Source organism: Thunnus albacares, chromosome 18 (genome assembly GCF_914725855.1).
Source record: "Thunnus albacares chromosome 18, fThuAlb1.1, whole genome shotgun sequence".
Lineage (NCBI taxonomy): Eukaryota > Metazoa > Chordata > Actinopteri > Scombriformes > Scombridae > Thunnus > Thunnus albacares.
In genome coordinates, this window is record NC_058123.1 from 27,417,586 (window position 1) to 27,432,646 (window position 15,061).

At 38.0% G+C, this 15,061-nt stretch overlaps 3 long non-coding RNA genes across 3 annotated transcripts; 2 read left to right on the plus strand and 1 right to left on the minus strand.

Annotated features, from left to right (window-relative positions):
• Positions 1 to 3,509: 3,509 nt before the first annotated feature.
• LOC122968656 lies at positions 3,510 to 4,518 on the minus strand. Its single transcript, XR_006398861.1, has 2 exons — positions 4,367 to 4,518; positions 3,510 to 3,936 (listed from the first exon to the last, which is right to left on the minus strand). It is a non-coding gene; the product is annotated as an uncharacterized LOC122968656 (long non-coding RNA).
• Positions 4,519 to 4,520: 2 nt separating this feature from the next.
• Positions 4,521 to 8,183, plus strand: LOC122968655. Its single transcript, XR_006398860.1, has 3 exons — positions 4,521 to 5,375; positions 5,684 to 5,894; positions 6,203 to 8,183. It is a non-coding gene; the product is annotated as an uncharacterized LOC122968655 (long non-coding RNA).
• A 4,200-nt stretch (positions 8,184 to 12,383) lies between these two features.
• LOC122968780 lies at positions 12,384 to 14,142 on the plus strand. Its single transcript, XR_006398887.1, has 2 exons — positions 12,384 to 13,354; positions 13,590 to 14,142. It is a non-coding gene; the product is annotated as an uncharacterized LOC122968780 (long non-coding RNA).
• Positions 14,143 to 15,061: the final 919 nt, after the last annotated feature.

Below are 15,061 nucleotides of genomic sequence, written 5' to 3' on the forward strand. Positions count from 1 at the left end.
TAAAAAATAAACAATTATTACTCAAATTAAAACATAAATAATGACATGCAAATAAATATGTAAATGACTGAACAACCACACAAATAAGCAGATCTGAGCCAAATGTATTGGCCACACACACACACACACACACACACACACACACACACACACACAGCCTGACAAATTGTTTGTCCTTGGGAACAAACTGTAAAGGTTGACTTGATCAGAAGCCTGTGGTGATTTGTGTGTGTGGTTGGACCAGGTATTCCTCATGTTGTGGGGACATAAATCTGTTTACTTACTACTAATTATGTAGTTTTGTAAGTTTTGACATTTGCACATGTACAGTACTTTTGCATTTTTGTGGATTAATTTGCATTGTAACACACACATAGGAAGAAGAGAGGAGACAAGCAAACCACCAAAAATACACATTACTCCTGTACATACAGTGTGTACACCCGTGAACACTCCTTCTCTTTCACAGTATAAACCACTCCTTTTTTCATCAGAAGCTCAGATCGAGTGACTCCTGAGCTACACGGTACAAGACATCTCATCCTCAAATAGACACAAATTCCTCCAGTGTTGTGAGAATAAGAAAGGGTTCATCTCAACTTGCAGGTGAAGGAGGGAGGATGGGTGTGTAATCAGATGATTGAGGACATCTGATAAAAAGGAAATGAAGATCCGGTGTTGGCCCTTTTGCCTGACCAGCAGCAGAAGTACACAGCTTTACATATAGCCGTTGCTTATATGGCTATTATATCCAGTGATATATACAGTACCAGTCAATCACAGCCATACATATTCATTTGAATGCTTTGTTAATAACCCACATGGCTTTATGCTCTCTTTTTATTCAGATACAACCTGTCATCTATGGCGGTGACTCTCAAAGTGAGGTCCAGGGACCCCCATGGGTTCCTGAAGGGGTTCCAGGGGAGCCCCAGAAAAATTGGGAATAATTTATTTTCACTATAATTCCATCTATAAGTAACACAATGACAGAATGTATTACTATTGTGGTCATGGGTTTCATACACTTTCTGTAATAAAACATTGAAAAGCAAAAATCTTATCAGATGGGGGACCCTTTGACTAAATGACATAGGGGTCCATGGTCAGTTTAGGGGTCCTTGATGTGAAAAAGTTTGAGAACCACTGATCAATGGTCATCATCATCATCATCAATATTCAAACCTTTCAATAAAACTGTCAATCTGATCTATCCATTTCCTGTGCTCCTTATGTCTGACAACACAACCAGTAGTGTTTATCCTCACCTGGAAACCAGTGCAATCAGTCCCACAATCTCCTACATGGTCCTCTGAGTTGAGGCCAGTAAATACTATTGGTACATCTTAATTCTTAATGGAATTCATGTTTCTCTCACTTTTGCTTACGGCTTAGTCTCTTTCACTGAAGATGCAAGGAGAGACACAAGGAAAAGATGCAAGGAGAGAGGAAAAAAGGAAATATGTTTTTAGAGAAATGAGACGTCTTTTCCTCTTAGGTGTGATGTGAAGCGGCGTCCATTTCTGATGACAGCGGCATAGCCAACATCTTTTGTTACCGTCATATTCACACTGACACAAACAGTAGCCACCACACCTCCACTCCCTTCATGAATCTGTTTAGACACAATCACTTTATAATTTATGTTTTCATTGAGTCATTTGTCATATTGTGCCACACTGATATCTGCTCAGTAATGGCAATGAAAAAAAGGTCTTTAGGCTTGATATGTCATTTACTCCGTCACTGTGATGAGCAAATTCATTCAATTCAATCACTGTGATTCAGCAAATAAGCTGCTGAATCCAATTAGGTGTGTTCATAAACTATCAGCTGTAAACCAACTGAGTCCTTTCAACTCATTAAGCTAATTAAGAATGTCAGGTAACATGCTTGTATAAGTGTCAGATAATACTTGACCAAACTTGCACGCTCCACAAGGATCAGAACAATTGTGAAATGTCCAATAGCAGGATAACTTGTGTGCTTGCCACATGGCACATGTTCCAAGAGCAAGAACAATAACATTCCCAACACAGGAGAGTATGACTGCAGTGTCTGTAAAACACATTTAATGGACCAGGTGGTTCAGAGAAATGTTGTGATTCCATGAAGAAAAGAAGTGTGAGAAGTATCTCAGCTCTCAGATGTACATCGCTTTGGATAAAACCGTCTGCTAAATGAAATTGTAAGTAACAGTTTTCTTTGTTTTGTAGATTGATAGTGCATCAATATATGCACACCTCAATCCCTACTTGCCAGTCTTTACTATGTACTTTGATGGGCAGGAGGACCTCATGGCTGACTACAGGCTGGGACGGCAATCCATGGAGGCCTTAATGAGGATTCTACCATCAAAGTACATCCAAGGATGGTCACATGAGCAGATAGGACTGCAGACTCCGGTAAGAGTTGAGGTGGAGGATTGTGTATATATGTTAATAATGACTGGTGTACAGCTACAGATATTATAGGGACATAGAATACCTGGCTTTGACATGCAGAACCTTCTTTATGCTGAGAGTTTACTGTCGTCTTAATCACAGCTGTTTACATACCAAAAAAGCCACTGTATACTACCTGCTCAGCACCAAAAGGCAAAGAGACACAGTTAGCTGTAGACTAGCTGGTGAACATAGTGGAGCATTTAGCATCTAAAGAGCCAGATATTTCCCTCAGGAGTTGGTAGAGAGCAAAAACAGAGCTAAAAGAGAGTGAATATTGGACTATAACCTGGCTGTCATCACACTGCCCTCACTAACTTTGTAAGCATGTACATTTATAGCTATTAAAAGATATATCTCTGGTTGTTGCCTGGACTATTTGGACCCTGTCCTGCTCCACTTCACATCTGATACATTTGCCAAATGGGGATTCTGAGGATGAAACAGCTACACCTGCATTAAGGTTAGTACCATGACTCAGACAATACTGTTCTCTCCAGCTCATCCCCCATTCTACCTCATTATCTACTGAGCTGTGTCTCAAAGAGGACATTTATGTTTACTTCTTAGTTCTGCTCAGCTCAGTTACCACTGCACACTCGTCTCTGTTGCTTCCTCCATTAATCAAGGTCCTACTTGTAAACTCTGAAGAGCAGAAAAAGGAGAGAATAGTCCAATCAAAAAGAGACCGTCCTTAGTGTTTCACCCATTTTGTGCATTTAGAGGAACCTTTTTCTCTTCTCTTTCCTGAGTTTAGAAAAACTGAAGGAAAAAAAAAAAAAGTCCAAGATATCTGATGATGAAAAGACCAAACCAGAGAGAAGATCTGTCTTCAGGGCATTCAGACCAAAACTGAGTAGAAAGTAGAAAGTCCAGCACAGCAGGCTGTTGGAAAGTGAGGACATTTTTGGAAAGTAACAACACTATTTAACATGTGGACCTTTTAGGAGTATGGGGCATTTTACTAAGGCAGGACATTTAAGAAAACTAAGGCCATTGAAAGTGACTGTTACGGGCTAGTACAGAGAACCCCAGGTTGCAGAACACAGAGACAGAGGCGAGGAATTGGAATCAGATTATTGGTTTTATTACAACCTCATGTTGAGATAAAAAGGAGCAGCAGAGTCTTAGTGGCAAGGGGGAGGCAGATGCTGGCAGATGGATCTGAGGCTGAGGCAGGTGCAGGGGACTGAGCAGGAGAATGGGCAGAACAAAGCAGGGCAGGAGGAGTCCACATGGCTCGGGGGAACTGAGGAGATCCAGAGCAGGCTCTGGTAGATCAGGAGGGAGTCAGGGGCAGGAGTCAGGCCAGGAATGCCACAGGCAGATAGAAACAAGAACTAACAAAAAGTTTCAACAGGTAAAAATATTCAAGGAGCTGGACCATGACTGACAAGGTGACCAAGTCTACGATCTGGCAGAGTGTGGAAGTTGGTACCAGGTATTTGAAGCAGAGCAGGATGATGATGATGGCTGGCAGCTGGTGACCTGACTGATCAAACACAGAGAGAGAGAGAGAGTGAGAGGGAAAGGGAGGGGGAGAGAGCCTGCCAGCTAGGCAGAGGTAGAGGGCCTGACAGTGACAACATTTTCAGAAAGCAGTGACATTCTGTAAAATTCTGACATTTTAGGAAACATTATATACAGAGAGGGAAAAGCGGAGGACCTTTTTCAAAAGTGTTTGGTGAGGGCATTTTGTGTCATCCTGACTTGAAAGAGTTTAGACTTGGTTTTAGGGAATAAAGTAAAGAATTAAAGAATAAAGTTTAGGTTAAGGTCAGTGAGTGGATTATGTCAATGAGGGTCCTCACAAGTAAGTACAAACATGTGTCCCACAGTATAGTGAGAGCTTCCTCTAGTTCAGTCAGTTCAACCAAATCACACACACACACACACACATACACACACACACACACACACACATACACACACCATTTTTCACTGACCTCATAGTATGTAGTCAGTCAGGGAGCTATGGTGGCCTGCCCTGATATGGTGGCTCTGAAGTGCAAATCACAACGAGAAATCAAAAAACACAACAGCAAATAACAAAACACAACAAATTGCAAATCAAATTCACAATAGAGAAAACACAACAACATAATCAGCAAAAAAGAAACCAAAAAGCAGAAAACACAACATTAACGTCCACTGGAAAAGGATTGTCACTGATGGGACATATTTGAAATACGAAATAATTTTCAGATTGTGTTTACCTGCTGCTTTCACATGTAAACATGAACACTACCAATGATTCAACATTTGTGATTATCAATCATTTTAATGCAGGGCATACATATGAGGTGATACTTGATAGGCTGTCAACCCTTCACAATATCACAATGAGTATGTGCACTCGTTTAAAGACACGTTTAAAAGAAGCAGGGTTGTACAGAAGAAAGAACTATTCCCAACTAGCTGATTTGAGACGTGCCATTCTGAAAGAGCTGCATAGGCCCAGCCAACTGTTTGGCTATTGGATATAGTGATGAGACTGTTGAAACAATGAAATCCACAAGGGACGGATTTTAGAACACGCCGGAGGTTTATGAGACGTACATATCATCCATGGGACTAAACTACATATGGCATGTAGATGGCTACGATAAGCTGAAACCCTCTGGCTTGGCTCTCTAAGGATGTATAGATGGCTTTTCAAGAGGAATAATGCAGCTTGTTTGTGGGACTACTAACAACAACCCATCTGTCATCACTCACAATTTAATTAATTGTGTCAAGTGCGTTGGTGTAATCCCCATGACAATTAAGAACTGACTTCGGAACAGAAAATGGGACAATGGCAGCAATACAATGCACCCTCCGCCATGAGCATACCAACTACTATGCTGCAGGCTCATCAAGCCACAATTATGGCTCATCAGTAGGGGATCAGCATACTGAGTCATGGTGGTCCTTTGTCGGGAAAGGAAGGTAGGTTCATTTCTTTTTTATGGATTAAAAACACAGTGGAAACCACTTATAGTGATCACGTCTGTCTGGGTCAAATTGATCAGTGGATGATTATTATAACTGATTTTTTTCTTTTTTCTTCATTTCTCATGCAGATTACCATCTACTTGACATTTGTATATTTATTACATGAATATAAAATAATGAAACTGACTTCTTTGTTATTTAACTTTATTTTTACTTTACAGTACTTAGTTTTAACTTATTCAATCATGATAGTTTTCTTGTCTTTTGTAAAATAAGCAACTTTACATTGAATGTATTCCCAGGGCTCAGTTTTGGATGGACCTGATGAGACCTGAGAGACCCTGGACACTTAAGTGGCAGCCTTGAACACCAGTGTTTACTGAGATTGTGCTTCAGTAATATTGTGCAGAAAGACCTGGATGAATGAACCGACCTCTGGAGCAAACACAGGATTCTCCAGACATTCTCATGTTCTGGAGGGATTCCAAATAAACTCTGTCTCTTATCTCACAGGTAATCCATATTAACTCAGAATGAATTGACCATATACATTCTTATACAAATGCAAAGTGTTGTATTATTGCATAGATTGCATCACACTCATTATGGGAAATCCATTTGGATTATTGCATGTGTAGGGAAATTATAGACTTTAATTTAATTTATAGGCTAGTTGTCCCTGCCTTTATTTACTTTCACATTTCTGTATATGAACCAGCAAACAGATCTAATTAAGAATGAACATTTTAAACTGCATTTTAAAAATTTTATGGACACATTTTTCTTTTCATGTTGAATTATATGATTGTCTCACTGTGCAGGCTTGGTTCAAGGGAGTGAAGACAGGGAACTAAATACGTTTCCTGAGTCAAGGCAGACTATTCATTCATGTGGTGATCCAGACATTCAGGATTAACTACAACATACTGTGGAACAAAATGGATTACAGTAGCCATATAATTCAAAGTCAGCTTCAGACCTATACATTACTCTCAAGGAAATAGCTGTGCTATAAATATGGACTAATATACAAATATGGATTACTGCAGACCTCTCTTAAGGGCCAGGTATTATGGAAAACAGCTTATTTCTGGCCCTTCCACGTGCTCCTTGGTATCACTGACTTTACTAACAGAGAAAATAATTCCATTTATTTAGCATGGAAATGGCCTTAGGACCATACATAACTGACAGATGATTGGTGGACTGGAAGTGCTTGTTTTTTGTGAAATGCTATTAAAATCTTGGCTGTTAACTGACCTATAAATGGCATGAAGAGTTTTCACTGTTAATTAAAGGTCATTATCCCAAAGTTCTCAAATGTGTTTTTGCTTTTTTTTCAATGTCAGGTTTGGCAACCGGAATTCTGGGACTCTACATTTAATTGTTCCTCTGCCCTCAAAAAGGTTGTTTCAGTTTTATTACAGAAAGCCAGCATATGTAGTGCTGTGCATCCTCCTAGACAAGAATTGAGAATCCATCATATTTGTCAGTAAATACACTGTGACAGGTGACACTTTTTTATTACTATTGTTGTAACATACTTGGTAGATATACCAATCACAGAACAAATAACATGGTCTAAGCAGTCAAGGCCACAACAAATACGACAAAAAAATTAATGTAAGACCATCAATACATTTTTTTTTTTTAAATCCAGACAAAGCATAGCCAAGTTTTAAAAGCACCCAAAGCCTGGAGACGTCTGTACACCAATCTCCATGTTTGTGTAAAGAGGTATGTTCATTTGAAGCAGACTACCTTGATAAATCCTGAGACTGGTTTAATTCTGAGTGGTTAGAAAAATAAACAGGTCAAAACAAGTTAATTGAAATTTTGAATAAGACCGTTTATGAAGTATGCAGCCAAATTATGCTCACATTTAGGTGATGAAAGCAAACCAACAGCAAAAAAAAAGAAGAAGAAAAAAAAGAGTAAATAGCAGGAACCAAGATCAGGACAAAAATGTCAGCTAATCAGTCAACCCTCTCAAGCCAAGGGTTGAAAATATCTACATGAATACATTTATGGATATAATCAGTAACGACTTAAGCCCATTTTCAGACAATGTGGGGGGTGAACACAATCATTTTTTATGTATGGCAACAAAACTTGCAGATTATAAAAGTTGTTGCATTAAGTACAAACATTGTATTTATTGTCAAATCCACAGCAATGACTTCACTAATCTGTCAGTGAACTTAAAGATGTAGTGATTGACACAACAAAGCAAAAATGAACTAGAAACCCTAGATCATCTAAGAAATGTTAAATATTAACATAAGGCCATGAGTAAGAAAAAAATTCCAGACTAAGCATAGTTGAGATTTAAAAACATCCAAAGCCTGGAGACTTCTGCATCCCAAACTCCATGTTTGTTTAAAGACACTGTATGAATGTAGGAGTGGTAGCTTGGGAATGGTGAATTGGTTAAAAACTCGATGCGTGGTAGTGTTTTTTTTCCCAGCAGGGGGGAGTGATGCTAGCCACTTTTTCAGAAACAAAAAGCAAGTCAACATTGTGCATTGTTTTAGAGTCTGCATTATCTAAAAAAAACATCAAATGAAGCATTTGTCTCCTATTTCACAGTGTGAGAAAACCGATAAAAGCTTAACCCTATTTACAAATACCTTACAAAAAAGCCATGACAGACCTTCACAGTCGAGAAGATAATCTGCCCAAAATCCAAGTATTATACCTTCTTTCTGCCGCTGAACTGAGGTCTGGTCTGAACATGCTTTCCATGTCTGCAGCAGTCAGGTTCTTAGCACAGTGGCACAAGACAGGGGCCAGCACACTGGAATGCTGCTGCAGTCCATCTTTGAATATTTGAATTGAATTAGGAACAATGATCATGTAACAAACAGTTTATCAGGTCTCAAAGAAGAAATGAACTTCTTTGAGACCTGAAAGCAAAAGCTACACATTTATGTAACTATAAACACTTTTACTAAAATGTATTTAAGTCCCTACTGACAGGATCTTTGCTTTAACATATTGTGAAATGAATTTTGATGACAGTGCAATGGCAGTAGAAGAGTGACACTATAGCCATTAAGATTGGTTCTTTAGAAATCTTGCTTGCACTTTGCAATATGCAAGAAGTGTGTCAACCAAATGTTCTGTGAACATGTTCAGTCCTCCTCTTTCGACAGTCTACCTTCTTTTTTCACTGAGCTTTAAAACAAATGCAAGTATTGCTGCTGGGCTTTGAAAAAAAACAACCAATTTGCTCAGTTGCCTTTATGTGAGAGTAATGTCAAAGAAAAAAAAAAACACAAAGAAAGTCAAGGTGTTGCCAAAACCAAAGTCTGTGGCTGCTTCAAAGCATTCATGTTATTAGTAATACCAAATTATGCCCAATCATGGGCCTGACAAATATCTGATATGTTGTTAAACATGAAATTATGACATGTTTTTGATGATTGAAGGCAGAGAATGAGTCGTTAGAAATATTACCTTTAAATAACACTGTGGTTTCTGTGTGTAATGCACCGTCTGAGGTATTCCATTACACAAGTGTATGCTTCTCCTCTGAAGTGTTCACATGTCAGAAACATCCAACACTTTGGAACATGATGCTGTTTTGCAGAGATTCCACCAATTCTGCTTTCCAGACCTGTTAAAAAGACTTAAATTGAAAAACCAACCAAAAACTATCCCTGATTGGTTAAAACAGACGTCCTTTTAATATGAAAAAAACAAACAAATCTTGTGATGGATGGCCAAATGGTATAAGCAACTGCAGTTATCATAAAATAATCCTTCCAAGGGCTCCTCACATCCTCACAATTTACCACCTCTCCTCTACACACCCTTAAATGTTCTCAAAGTTTGAGTCATTTCCTTGCCAGATTTTATGTCCAAAGACAAAAAGTGTATTTTTTGTCTCATTCAGTAAGTATAAAGTGGAGGCCGAGAGTAAAGTACTTCCCCAAGGTCTTGATTTACTTAAACAGGTTTGTGGCTGTACAATCGTCATCCTCGTCCATGAAAAACCAAAAATGTATCAAATACTTTCCCATCACTCTGAAAACTGGGATCATATTTTTTTTTTCTAACCCTTTTAAAAATAATAAAACTTCTGGTCTGTTGATTAGAGTATAGCCTTATTCTGAATTACTAAAATGATCTTCATGTGTCCTTTTAATAAATCCACTCTTTGAGTCAAGGTACCTGATGCAGAACTTTCTTTATCTCCTCATCTGTAATATCTTCCACAGTGGTGCAGAGACTGAGCTTCCCTGCAATGTGATTCACAAGGTCCTTTGAGAGGAAATTGATTTGATTTGATTTATTGATTGGGACAGTGTGCAGTTTTAAACATTAAAGATGCACTGCACCGGAGCAAGCTCGAAGCTAATTTGCATCCGTAGTCCCCCGCAATCAAAACATACAGCAGCACAACAACAAACAGTACAAAGCAAAAAAACAAACAAAAAAAACAGACAAAAAAACAAAAAAAAAAAAAACCCAACAAAAAACAAACAAAAAAACCCCAACAAAAAACCACACCAAAACAAAACAAAACCAAAAAACCCACACAGAACACGTACAAAACACAAAATACAAAGCTACACACAACATCACATCACATACACCCACAATGTCAATCAGAAACTAACAATGCAAACTAGACTCAGTGGTCACACAGCTGATTAGTCATTTTTTTAGTTTGACCTTGAATGCATTGATAGAACTACAGTTGTTCATATCATCAGGTAGGGTATTCCACTGAGTTATGGCTTTCACTGAGAAAGCTGACTGCCCAAATGCAGTGCGACGAAATGGTCTGGTACAACCTTGTATAGAGTACATTCTGGAGGATCTAATAGAACTTACTGAGCGAGTGTACACAAAGTCACATAGTGGAGGAGGGGCAAAACCATTTAACATTTTATAAATTAAGCACAAATTAATCTAAAGTTATCAAAGCTCAGTAAATTGTATTTCTCCAGTACCCTACAGTGATGGAAATGCATTGGCGTTTTGTCCAGAGTTTTTAGAGTTTGTTTGTATAAGGACTCAAGAGGTTTTATGGCTGTTTCTCCAGCCTGCCCCCAACATGTGATGCAATAAGACATATGGGAAAGAATCATAGCATGCATAAATATCTTGGCTGCGTCCAAAGAGACACAGTTTCTAATATGTCTAAAATGTGCTAAATTGTACTCTATGGTTTTAACCGTTTTTTTAAACATGTTTCTTAAAGTTCAAATTTGGATCCAATGTCACACCAACATATTTAAAATCAGTACCTATGTCAATTTTGTCACCTTTGATGAAAATATCAGCATTAGGAGGTTATACCATAGTTTTAGAGAAAAACATACCCTTTGTCTTGTTTACATTTAGACTCAGTTATGATTGATCAAACCAATGTGTGATCCTTTCCAATGCAATTGTTAGCTTAGCAGCAGCTAACTCAGCTGTTTTTGCATGTGTGTACACAGAGGTGTCATCTGCATACATTTGTAGTTCTACATCATGACACTGTTGAGGGAAATCATTAAAATATAAGCTAAATAATAGGGGACCTAACACTGACCCTTGTGGAACACCTATTGTGCACTTCATGTTACTGTACAGTGTCACCAACTTTAACACATTGTATCCTATTGGATAAACATGAAGACATCCATGTCAGTGCTCTAGATGAGAAGTTAAATTTAGAGAGTGTTGATATTAAAACATCATGATTGACTATAGAATGCTTTATGCAGATCTAAAAATACAGCTCCAACTACTCCTCTTTTGTCAAGTCTTGATTTAATTTGCTCTATTGAGTGAAAGGTAGCAGTTTCAGTGGAATGATTTGCTCTAAAGCCAAAAAGCCAAAATTGCTTGTATTAAGAAATGTTGTCAGTTGTTTAATGACAACTTTCTCAGCAACCTTTGAGAGTACTGGCAGTATACTTATTGGTCTGTAGTTACTGGCTTCAAGGTGGTCTCCAGATTTAAAAATAGACGTGACAATGGCACATTTCCAGTCATCAGGAAAGGAGTTGTGTTTAAAAGACAAGTTAATTAAATGAGCAGTAGGGGGAGTTAAAATATCTTTGTGTGATTTGACACAAAGTGTCAAATTGGAAAGCATCTCTACTTTTGGAGCTTTTTAAGGAGCTGATGATTTTGTTTACTTGTAACTCATTACTCTACCAGCTTCAAAACCTGACCTGTAGCATCTATAGGAACAACATCCAGTTTCTTTTTCGTACATTTTTTTCCAAGCTCATATACAGACTCAAGAAAAAAATGATTAAAGACAGAAGCAACAGTAAAATGATCTTCAATTAACTTTCCCTATACTTTGAATTTAAAATGTTGGGTCCCTCCTTGTGAGATTATCAATGTTTTTCCAGATCAATTTACTGTTGCCTTTTGCCTCATTCAAAATATTGAGATAAAAATGAGATTTAGCTTCTCTTAGCTCTTACATTACTTTGTTCCTTAAACCTTTATCAGCATGTCAGTGTCTCTTCTAGTTTTAATTGCCTTTCTTAGTGCAGCATCTCTAGATTTCATTAGAAATTTTCATTAAACCACGGTAAATTGTTTTTATTTTTAGATTTTATCTGTATCCTCACGTTAACTCTTTTCCTCACAGAGTTGATTCTGTGAGTAAAAGTATCACAGCCATAGTCCAGATCATCAGAGGACAGTACCTCATCCCAGTTCAAGCTGTTAATTTCATTGGTAAATTCTTCTTGCTTAGCTCTGGGTATGCATTGAAGGATCATTGTCTTAGTTGCTGTGGTCTTAAATCTACTTTTAGTCGGTTTTCTCACACATAGGGTTAGGTTATGATCTGATAAGCCAGTGATTAAATTATAGCTTTTAGTTATTCTCTCTGGTTCGTTAGTAAATATCAGATCAATTTGTGTACTGGAGCATTTTGCAATCCTAGTTGGGCCTTTTACTAGTTGTTCTAGTTGGAATTTCTCTGTGATCATTTTTAGTTTTTTCCTCTCAGTTTTATCCTCCCAGTTCACATTAAAATCACCCATAAGTAATAATTCATTATTGAGATTGCACTCTTTCAAGACTTATGTGAGTTGATCATAGAAAGTGTCGTCTGCAGAAGGAGGCCTATAGATACCTATGATGTTAAAAGACAGTTGCTGGGATCACATTATTTTTATCCCAACATTTTCTAACGAGTTACCTGCATTATAAACCACACATTCACATTTGATGTTGTCTCTCACATAAAAAAGCGCCCCTCCTCCTCTTCCATCAGGTCTGTCTCTTCTGAAACATTGGTATCCAGGCACCGTGAACACACTTGCAGGAGTTGTTTGTTTCAAAAAAAAAAAAAAAAGACCTGCTGTATTCACACATGGGCTAAATTGGACATTACGCAGACTTTGTAATAGGGAGCTGGTAGGGTAAAGTCAGTTTAATGTCCGGTCCAACTGATTCAGACATTTGAGTTCACACATACAGCTTCTGTGGATAATGTCAGGAAATTTTCAGGGTTGCAGTGCATATGTGAAGGGGGCTTTGGATCCAAAATGGATCTTTAACCTCTGAGGTCTGCCGACGCGGCGCTGTGTCCTATGCAATGTTTCAGTTAATATCTTTTTGCGATTATACAGCGCAGAAATACGGTTCATGGTTCTCGTGGAGATCATACGTGACTCACAGAGATAACAGGCTGAGAAGACAGTTTGCCCAGATCTCACAGTGCATTATTGGTGGACTTGTGTGTCTGCCTTTTGAAACTAACCAGATGACAAGGCTAGGCCGACACACACGTCACTGCCTCTCACCCTTAGACTATGAAAGCTGTCACCGTGTTTCTCACTTACTTAGCATGCTGTTTGTTTTCAGAGAGAAGATATCAAAGCAGTATACTGTTGAAGAAGCTCTTCCAGTGATCTGGGGAAGGATGATGGAGCTTCTGAGTCGGAGGGATTTCATTCACATGATGAAGAGCAATACGAAGATAAAAGAGATCCATTTGAAGATGGGTAAGTGTAACATTGAACTTCATGTGTAAATGTGACCATCTTGGCCAAGTGCTGCTTCTGTGCGCAATGCGTAAAAATGATTTGTGTATCAATAGTCATGAACTTTGACTGCCATTGAGTGAAGATTTACTCTGTGTAAAAGTTATGTTATGTAAATGTGACCTTCACTTACAAACAGTATAATTGAATGGATACATTTTGGCAGTTGACTATTTTATCATACTGTTCTGTGCAGATGAGACTGTCTGTCTACACAGCAGCACTGCTCCCCCTGTCACCACCTCCAGGACACACCGTGGAAGTACAGGGACTGTGATGTCCTCTGCCTGATGCTGGACAGAAACTGTATTGTGGCATGACATGACAGCAGAAGTAACATTATTATGTAAATAGTATGATTTTTATTTGAAAGTGAGAATAAAAGTTTGTGTGAAATAAAAACTGTAATGCTCATTTACTCATTTTACACAGAGCTCTAGTTCAAAATGGTGCTTCATACTAGAGAAAGCTGAGATTGTTCTGAACAATTGGAAAAAAATATCTAATTGTGATTATTTTGACTGATATTGCAATTGCAATATGATTTGTGATATTAGAGGGATGATCATTTTTGCGTTATTTTCGGTTTCACTGAAAAACATTAGATAATGATTATGGTGTGATTTTTGCAGGGATCTGTACCAAACAAAGATGTTTTCTTAAGTTTGCAGAATATGATGTGTAGGCCAGGACATCTCTGCAGCATGACATTTAATTTAAAATGGTATTTTGACACACATTTCATCTTTGACAAATATTGTGCCTCCTATGATTTTCAAAGAATCTCTTGCAAACCTGAATAGTCTTTGTGACAGATGTAATGGCAGAGTAGACACATACTTAAAGGAAGAAGAGACAACCGTACACTGTATTCACTTGCTCAATAAAGATCATGTAATATATACAACATTTCTGTCAAAGACCTTCTTTATGTCTGCTTTTTTCTTCCAGTATTCCAGAAAGCTTGTTAATGTTGGGGTTGGATTGGCTGGAGGACTCTGTAATACCACAGGGAAGCAAATGAAAAAGATGTTTTTATAAATGCCAACGCATGCATTACTGGTGCATAAACACAATGATAGTGGTATAAATAAAATGCATGGCTAGACTGCACAGGGTCCCCTAGGAATTTCTCCAGCCCCAGTGGGAGACTTCCCCCCTCCCTCCCCTTAACTGATGCCACATGAAAGATTGCAACCAATATGAAGTTATTGGCACATTTGTATGTCAGCGTTTACATTTTTTGCTTTACTATTCAAGGCTTCAAACAAAATAAAAACCAGGAAAGAACTGTATAGGCTGGATTTATACCACAAAACTATTATATAACAGCAGCTCTGAAATGAGAAGACAGCAGAGTTGAACATAAAAAATTCCCCTTACTCAGCTGTCTATGAGTCTATTTTCACCTGATCCCTTCTCCTGTAGTTTCTCCTTGCCTTCCCTCCTTTTCTTTATCTTCTATTCTTCCCATATCTTCCCTTATTTTATTAATTTCTCTGTTATTCCTCATCCTTCAGAATGTTGCTTGGTATCCTTTCTAATTCTAATTTCATATATTTCTTTTGCCTTTTTAAAACAGTGAAAAATAAATCTAGGTATCTGGTAAATTATTTTAGGTATTCATATGGCAAACAGTATTTTACCCATTCCAGTTAGCATTCACAT